Source organism: Mandrillus leucophaeus, unplaced genomic scaffold (assembly GCF_000951045.1).
Source record: "Mandrillus leucophaeus isolate KB7577 unplaced genomic scaffold, Mleu.le_1.0 Scaffold647, whole genome shotgun sequence".
NCBI classification, from domain to species: Eukaryota; Metazoa; Chordata; class Mammalia; order Primates; family Cercopithecidae; genus Mandrillus; species Mandrillus leucophaeus.
In genome coordinates, this window is record NW_012106997.1 from 453,734 (window position 1) to 462,214 (window position 8,481).

An 8,481-nucleotide genomic window follows, 5' to 3' on the forward strand; every position below is an offset into this window, starting at 1 on the left:
CATTCCTTAATTCTATAATTATATTCACAAAATAGAAAGTCATACATATACACGAAATCAAGATTGTATTTGACATGATTGGAGGCGACTACACTGACTCATTTCTTTGAAAATGTATAAAGGAAAGAAATTAGTACTAAACTGCTTTTCCAATACAACTATATTTCAAGGTAACCAAAAAGGTTAATTTCTTGGCCAAAAGCTCTTGATATAAATATAAAAAGAATTATTGAATATAGTAATGCCCACTTTACAAATCCTAATGTAATAATTGATTCAAGCAGTCAGCATCAGGGGGCAATAGGATCATTCTGTGAAAGTTTGTCAGAAAATGGAATGTTCACATTGTGCAAAATTAACATTTCACATATCATTTTCTCATCCTGAGGGATGCAACACAACTTCAATGGAGAGATCTGCCTGTTAGTGGCTTAACCAGAGATTAATCTCAGCATCAGTACTAGTGACCTTATGCCACCATGTGTGCACTCTGATGTGATGTAAATTAAGTATTTAGCACCACCTGTGAAATACTCTTTCTAAAATCTATAGCCTGATCTAGTCAAGCCTTTAGATGTAATTTTCAGTTGACAATATAGGTAAAAGACAGGAGAACAAGTTAAATGACATCAGGATGAAATCAGAAAAATCCCGTGGGTGGGTCATTGTGTAGCACAGATAGGTGGTCTTTTCAGCAACTCTGTATATTGGGTAGGAGGATAGTGCTATTTATGAGAGCTTCAGTAAAGCTTGGTCAAAGTGTTTCAGTGGCTTTTAAATACTCATTTTGACCATAGTAATATACTCTCAAGGATAAAAGAACCAGTGATGCAAGACATTCAATATTTCCTGATAATCATCTTTATGTAGAATTGATCTCCATAAAGAAGAAAGGTGAGATCATGAAACTATTATGCCCTCCTTTTAGAGTCTAAAAACATACTTTGGAAAATCACAGAATTAATTTTCAAAGAGATACTTTAGGACTCGTTTCTTTTCTTATCCTGGGTGAGATGTCTTGATACGCAAATGATCAGAAGATACAAATTCTGAAGAGTTCCAGCGCTGCCATTCCCTGTTTCAGAGGTAACTGAGTCAGCATGCCAGAGGGCACAGGTGCTGGGTGCAAACTCCCCGGATCGAACCCCAGCTCCCAGGTGTTAACTGTGCCCTTTGGCAATTTACTAAATCTCTTTATGCTCCAGTTATTCAAGCATAAAATGGAGATAATAATAGTACAAATATCATAGAGTATATTGAGAATTAATAATATATGTAAAGTAGTTAGAAAAAGACTGCCACAGATGATGACAATTTTCATTAATATTTCTGTCAGCACCAACCCTACAATTGAGTCAGGCCAGACAAAATTTATCTAAAATGGACCCTCTACTCTTACATTCAAGCCCTTCTTCTTCCCAAAGAGGCCTGAGACTATGCTATTGATGTTCAGTACATCCTTAGGGCTCAGCTCAAATGTTAGTCCCTTTCTGAAGTCATCTCTGCTACCTTCATCTGGAAAGTGATCGTACTTTAGTTCATGCATAAGGATTTGTTACTATCTCTTTTATGATATTCATGCAGTTTCATTTGGTATTGTAGTTATCATCTCACTTAGCATGCCTTATGTGGTGGGAGCAATTTGATATAATCTTTAATTCATTGAATTCTTTCAACAACACTGCTGCTTCTTTTTCTTACTCATCCCTTTTATATTTGGGGGAAGCTGTGGCACAGAGAAGTTCTCTAATATACCCAAAGTCATTGCTCAGAAAGGGTGGAGCTGGGATTTGAACCCAGTCTATTGTGGCTGTTGAGCAGAGAACTGCACTATACAGGAATCCTGAAGCTAGGGACAGTCCTAGAGAGGATAATCAGGTAACAATAGCAAAGCTATCTCCACTCCACCTCCACTCCTTTCAGCCACACAAATAAGCATGCTCTAAGGTAGGACAATGAGGAAGCTGCTGACATGCTTCAAAGCCTGTGTCCCCTTCTATGTGTTGGTGAAACTATTTGACCCAATCGCTTCCCACAGGTGCCACACAAAAAAGACGTGGTCAGAGCCATCAACTTTATGACAGTTCCTGGCCCTCACCCAGCATATTTACCTTTCTCTCCTCAGTTCAACCTGTGCTGTGTTGGAGAACATCTTACCTAGGAAGTCCTATTTGAACATAATTGTGCAGCAGCAAATGTGAACTTGAAGTAAAATCTTGTATCAAGTGAGCCCTGAAATGCAAAGCGAGACTTATTTATTCCAAATTCTCAAGCCAAAGTGATAAGAGAGGCACACACCTTGCAGGTTAGATCCCAGGTGACCTTACTGAATAAAGCAGCTGAGCTTTATTGATGCATAAATCTTGGCTGTTACTTTCTTCTGTTTCTAAGTGATGGATTCAGCATTTGGCATTATGTTTGCCTTGTTTGCTAAGTAACTTCATCAATTGCTTTTCATTTGTTAAAAAGTTCAACAATCAAAACAGATGACAGGTAGGTAAAATGAATTCCTCTCATAGATTTTTGGAAGTCTAATTAGATGGATACTTTCAGCTGTTGTTAGAATTCAAGGACACTGACCTTTTTAATTGAGAAACAAAATCAATTGTATTGGAAATATTTTCCAGGTCTTTGATAAATTATGGGCTGTCCTCACTTGACAACTACGTACAATAGAAAGTGGGGAAAAATTTAATTCACTAGCAAAGTGTAATTCACATGATTCCCTCTGCGTAATTTTATACAAAGCCACGTTGAAAATCATATTGGGCTTGGCTCCTTGTTTTACTTGGTTAATGAAATCTCACTCACGTGGATTGTTTCACAGGTGAATAGTGTTCACCTGGGACCACATGATTTCAGTCAATCTGTCTGATGATTGACTGGCCTTTACCCAACAATCCTGGTACTGAGTATGTCTGATAACTCAGACTTCTCTCCACTGGCTTCCCTCCCAGTGCATGAATTTTTAATTAAGTGAATTATTTATTCACAAACTTGTATTGAAGATACTGATACTATAACCGATTATCAGCAATACTGTGGGTACCTATGTGAACTTTGCTGCTTTGTCATGGTTCAACACAGCATTCCACGTCAGAGTCACGTGTTCTGTGCCCGCATGTCAGGACCCTGGTGAGCATCACTACCTTCTTGCTCACTGATCTCCTGCCCCACTGGCCTGCTTGGCCACACTTGCTGTTTTCTCTCCCTGGAGCCCTCTGGTGCTTCTTTCTTCTGTAACTATTTTATCCATCGAGTTCCCATAGATCCCACATACAAGCTGGGGTGTTCAGCACCACAGCTGTGGACAGCATTGCAGCTGTTCCTGCCTCTCCCCAATTCCTAACCTCGCATCCTAAATGCGATTCTCTCTGGAGTTCGACCTGTGTTCCATCAGCAGATCATCTCCCTGATAAAGTCCTGTTTGAACGTGTCTCTGCCATGTAACTGCTTCGCCCCTTGACCTTGCCTTCTTTTTCTTATGCACCTTCTACCATCTGACAGTATGGTTAGTTTTTCATTAATCTTGTATGTGACACTTTGCCATTTTTAAAGGCAACCACCTTTCTGCTCCTGTTCACTGTTGAATCCCCAGTCCCTATGATGGTGTCTGGCGCATGATATGGGCCTCTTACTACCTATGCGCCCTTGGGCATGCCATTGAACCTGCTGCACTCATCTGTTTAATGGGGAGACTATTAGTACCATCTCATTGCAATGTTGTGAATATTAAAATTTATTATTATAGGAAAAGAGTTTGGAAAATTACCAGGCTCTTAGGAAATTGAGCTCACAATAAATATTAGCTATTATAATTATTTCCATCATGTCTTTTAATTTTCAAAGTAATTCTCATTTATTATATTGTTAAATTATTGTAACAATTTTCAGAGACAGAAAGCCATTTAAAAGATGAACACACTGAGGAAAGGGGGATGCTATGTATTGAGCTAGGACAGCACAGGCTGGCCCCACAGCTCTCCGAGTCCCTACTCTCCCAGTCCCTAACCTGGCCTTTCACAGGTCTCTTCATTCTTCATCTTTCAAGTTAACAACAACAACCCCTTCTTTTCCAAAATGATGCCTCTGACTCCAATCACTTATTCCCCTTGGGTCATTTTATATATATATACACACACACACACACACACATATATAGACATATAATGTATATACATATATTAATAATACATGCTACATATTATATATACAAATATATATATACACATATAATGACCGAAGAAGAATGGGTGATCTGAGTCAGAGGTATCATTATATTATGAGGAAGCTGCTGACATGCTTCAAAGCCTATGTCCCCTTCTCTACGTTGGGGAAACTATTTGACCCAATCGCTTCCCATAGGTGCCACACAAAAAGGAGGTGGTCAGAGCCATCAGCTTTACGACAGTTCCCAGCCCCCATCCAACATATTTACCTTTCTCTCCTCAGTTCAACCTGTGCTGTGTTGGAGAACTTCTTACTTAGGAAGTCCTATTTGAACGTAATTGTGCAGCAGCAAATGTGAACTTGAAGTAAAATTTTGCATCACGTAAGCCCTGAAATCCAAAGCTAGACTTATTTATTTCAAGTTCTCAAGCCAAAGTCATATGAGAAGCACATGTCTCTGCCATAGAACTGCTTCACCTCTTCACCTTGCCTTATTTTTCTTACCTGGTATGAAAATATACCATTTTGATACCACTGACTCAGATCACCTATTCCTCTTGGGTGTTATGTATATATTTTGGCTGCCTTCAGGCTTCAGGCTTCTGAGTTACTAAAGCTTTCTGGATGTTGATATCCACATTTAAAATATGTTTAATATATGGTGTCTATGCTAACTTTGATAAGGTTGAGGATGATAATGATGATAAGTATGATGACAGTGCTATTTAGGTAGCATTTTATTATGTACCCATTACTATTTTAAGTGCCTTATAGCTTTGCTCTTCCCCAGAACAAGCCTTATAAGAAAGGTACACTTTTCTGTGTGTGTGTGATGGAGTCTCACTCTGTAACCAGGCTGGAGTGCAGTGGCATGATCTCGGCTCACTGCAACCTCCACCTCCTGGGTTCAAGCGATTCTCCTGCCTGAGTCTCCCGAGTAGCTGGGACTACAGGTTCACGCCACCATGCCCAGCTAATTTTTGAATTTTTAGTAGAGATGTGACTTCACCTTGTTGGCCAGGATGGTCTCAATCTCTTGACTTTGTGATCCTCCCTCCTTGGCCTCCCGAAGTGCTGGGATTATGGGCATGAGCCACCAAGCCCGGCTGAAAGTTATACTTTTAATTCTCATTTCACAGCTGAGAAAACTGAGACACAGAGAGTTAGGGTTCTCAGCCAGTCCCACTCCAGAGTACATACCCCTGGCCCTTACTGTTTCTGCCTCTTGGAGAGAACTACTGTGGTTCTTGCTGAGTCAGCCAACACCCAGACTATTCCCTGACCCTCTCGCCCTCAAAAAGAAATTGCTTCTGGGCTCATTATGGAGAGCCTCCTGTTTCAGTTCTTGCTATTCTGATAGCCTCATCTGTGCTGAGAAGTCAGCAGATGAAATATGCCCATGTATGATTATCCTAGAAAGTGATTTTCCATTGATCTGAAAGGCTGCTGGGGAGAGCTTTTTGGCCTAGAGAGTTTTTGGCTCTATCAAAGAAGAACATTTATTCTGCCTGTGTCTTCAAGCCTCCTTTCACTTAAAAGAACAAGCCAAGATAAATCAAATACAGCATATGACTTAAGATTTGACTTATTACACGAAAGACTTGATTCCAGCATCCCAAAGAGACTAATATGTTTTACGATTATGAGCTCTGGATCACAGCAAAACAGTCCAATCTTCCTACCAACTCTGGGACAAAGTAGAATAAAACAGAGTCTTCTGAATGTATGATACAAAACGTGTAATCCCAAGTAATGATTACTCCACAGACATGCCGCCTTCTGTGAAAACGTAAAGTTTGACCTTTTTATTTGTTTCACATTTCAAATGCATGAACTCTTTGAACTTACAGAAAAGACATTTGAAATGTGGGAGAAGTTTCAGCTGAATGAATAACCTTGAATTGCACGTTTAAATGTATTGATTTATACCACACTTTAGTTTTCAAATGTATTTGGGCTTTTGGTTTCCTTTGAGGCACTCTGGAGACTCCTCAATCTGTTCTCTTCTAATGACCGTGGTCCTGCTTTTCCTCTGGTGAATATTTTAGCCCATCTGGATGCCAGCCTAAAGAAATGGACCCCTGCAGTGCTTTCCACCAACGTGTCTGCGGTTTGATTGCATCTTCCCTGGAGGGCTGCAGAGTTTTAGGGCACTCACGGAGGATGAATCTCATATCACGAGAGGAAGGTTGCTGGAGCAGGTAGAGGGAAATAATGATGGGTTTCTGTGGCATGTCCATGTAACGTGCAAGGAGCAGTCAAAGCACTTCCTGCACCACATTAGGCTAGAAGCATATTATTTAAAAAATAAAATCAGCCCGTTCATTCAATGAGGGGGATTTGGAGGGAATACAAAATGAAGTTTTCCTATTTCTTGCTCCCTTAGGTTGCTCTTCTTAGTACAGATATCACCTGATTCTAGCATGAAAACGGAACAGCGAGAGGAACTGGTGAAGGGCCTGGAGTTGCTTAAAATTAAGGCAGTCGATGGGCGTTTCTATTAAATGGTCTCTGAGGTTCACCTGGATTCTCTGTTTCACTCTGTTGCCCATCTTTGGGTCAGTAGGTGGAGCACACAATTCATTCCAGTCTCCCCTGCTCTCAAGTCAGCCTTCACAGGGAGAGATTTTCAGGTCATGCATTTTCATGCTCATGTGTTTCTTGGCATATGAAACCAAGTTGCTTTCCTTCCTGCAGAAGTGTGACTTTTAAAATAAAATATATCTCCCTTACTCCTCCCAAGTCCCATTGCTGTTTCCACTATAAACCTCTTCTCATTGTGCCTTGGTGCTTCCTAGGAGATAGTATTACCTTCATTGCATAGTAGTATATAAACACGTAGGTCTTCGGTAAACTGTCTTTCTTGTCTTTGTCTAGAATACTGGATGTCTCTCACATGTTATTTCTATTTCTTAGAAGATGAAGTCTATTTCATTCAGCTTTGTTGCAGCTTTTTTCTTTTCTCCTATGATCTCTAGGTTCATTTTTCAAGCCACTTGATCAAATTAGGTGGTCTCTAGGTCATCAAACTTTGCTATATTTTTGTGAGATGCCTGCCCATGAGAAGTCATTTATTCCTTTATCTTAAGCATCAGTTGGAAAAAAAACAAACCTTTCAGCAACACCATCTTTATAACCTTGCTTACTTCTCATTTTCTCTTTTCTCATCCAGGCTGTGGATCCTTCCTGTAAGCCAAGAAAAATGGAAATGTGGCCTTTGTTTGACAAAGGCCTTTATTCTGCTTCCCAGGTATCATCAGGTCCCCTTGTGACTCAGGCGAATCAGGCTACAGAGGGCAGCTGGGCTCTGCTGGAGGCTCAGCTGTGGAGCAGGGAGAGGCCTGTGAACCTTGCTCTCTTCTTGCTTGGCGCACTGGCCTGTGCTGCACTGAGCAGCCACAGCCTTCCATTACAGCTTCCTCGGGGCCCAGATATTGTTCTCATAGCTTCAGGTATGAGACAGAGTTTATCCGCTTCACAGTGCATGCCACAAAACTGTTCAACAATGCATCTACAGTAGCCTCACAGATCAATGATGTCCATAAGCTTAGTAAAGGTATTTCTGGCTCAGGAGTAAGATATAATTTTGCGTAAGTTTTGCATATTCACTTGTATAACTGTGAACATCAACTTTCAGAAGAAAGTATAAGAATATGGTAATTGAATGAATGTCTCCTATTGGTATTAAACTCAACATAGAATAGGTTATACCTGAACTATACAAGTTATAGTTAACAAAAGAATTAGCAAATATTTGCTTGCCTGTAAAATGGGCACTGTAATAGTATTTGCCTCATGTACTTCTTGTGAAGAGTAAATGAAGTGGTTCATGTAAGACTTTTAGACTTGTGCCAGAACTGGCACATGGTAAGTATATAAATATTATTATTGTTATTTAAAGTTTTAATTATTGTATGGATTTTTAAAATTTGTTTCTTTACAGGTAATAATTGTATATATTATGGGGTACGATGTGATGTTTTGAACTCTGTACAGTCTACAATGGTAGAAAGAGTAAATTAAGCTAATTAACATAACAATCACCTCACCAACTTGTGATTTGTTTTTATGGGAAGAATGTTAAACAACTATGGTTTTAGCAATTTAAAAATATACGCTACATTTTTTTTTCTAGTTTTTGAGAAGGAGTCTTGCTCTGTCGCCCAGGCTGGAGTGCAATGGCACGATCTTGGCTCACTGTAACCTCTGCCTCCTGTGTTCAAGCAATTCTCTTGCCTTAGTCTCCTGAGTACCTGGGATTACAGGCACCCCCTCACCATGCCTGGCTAATTTTTGTATTTTTAGTAGAGA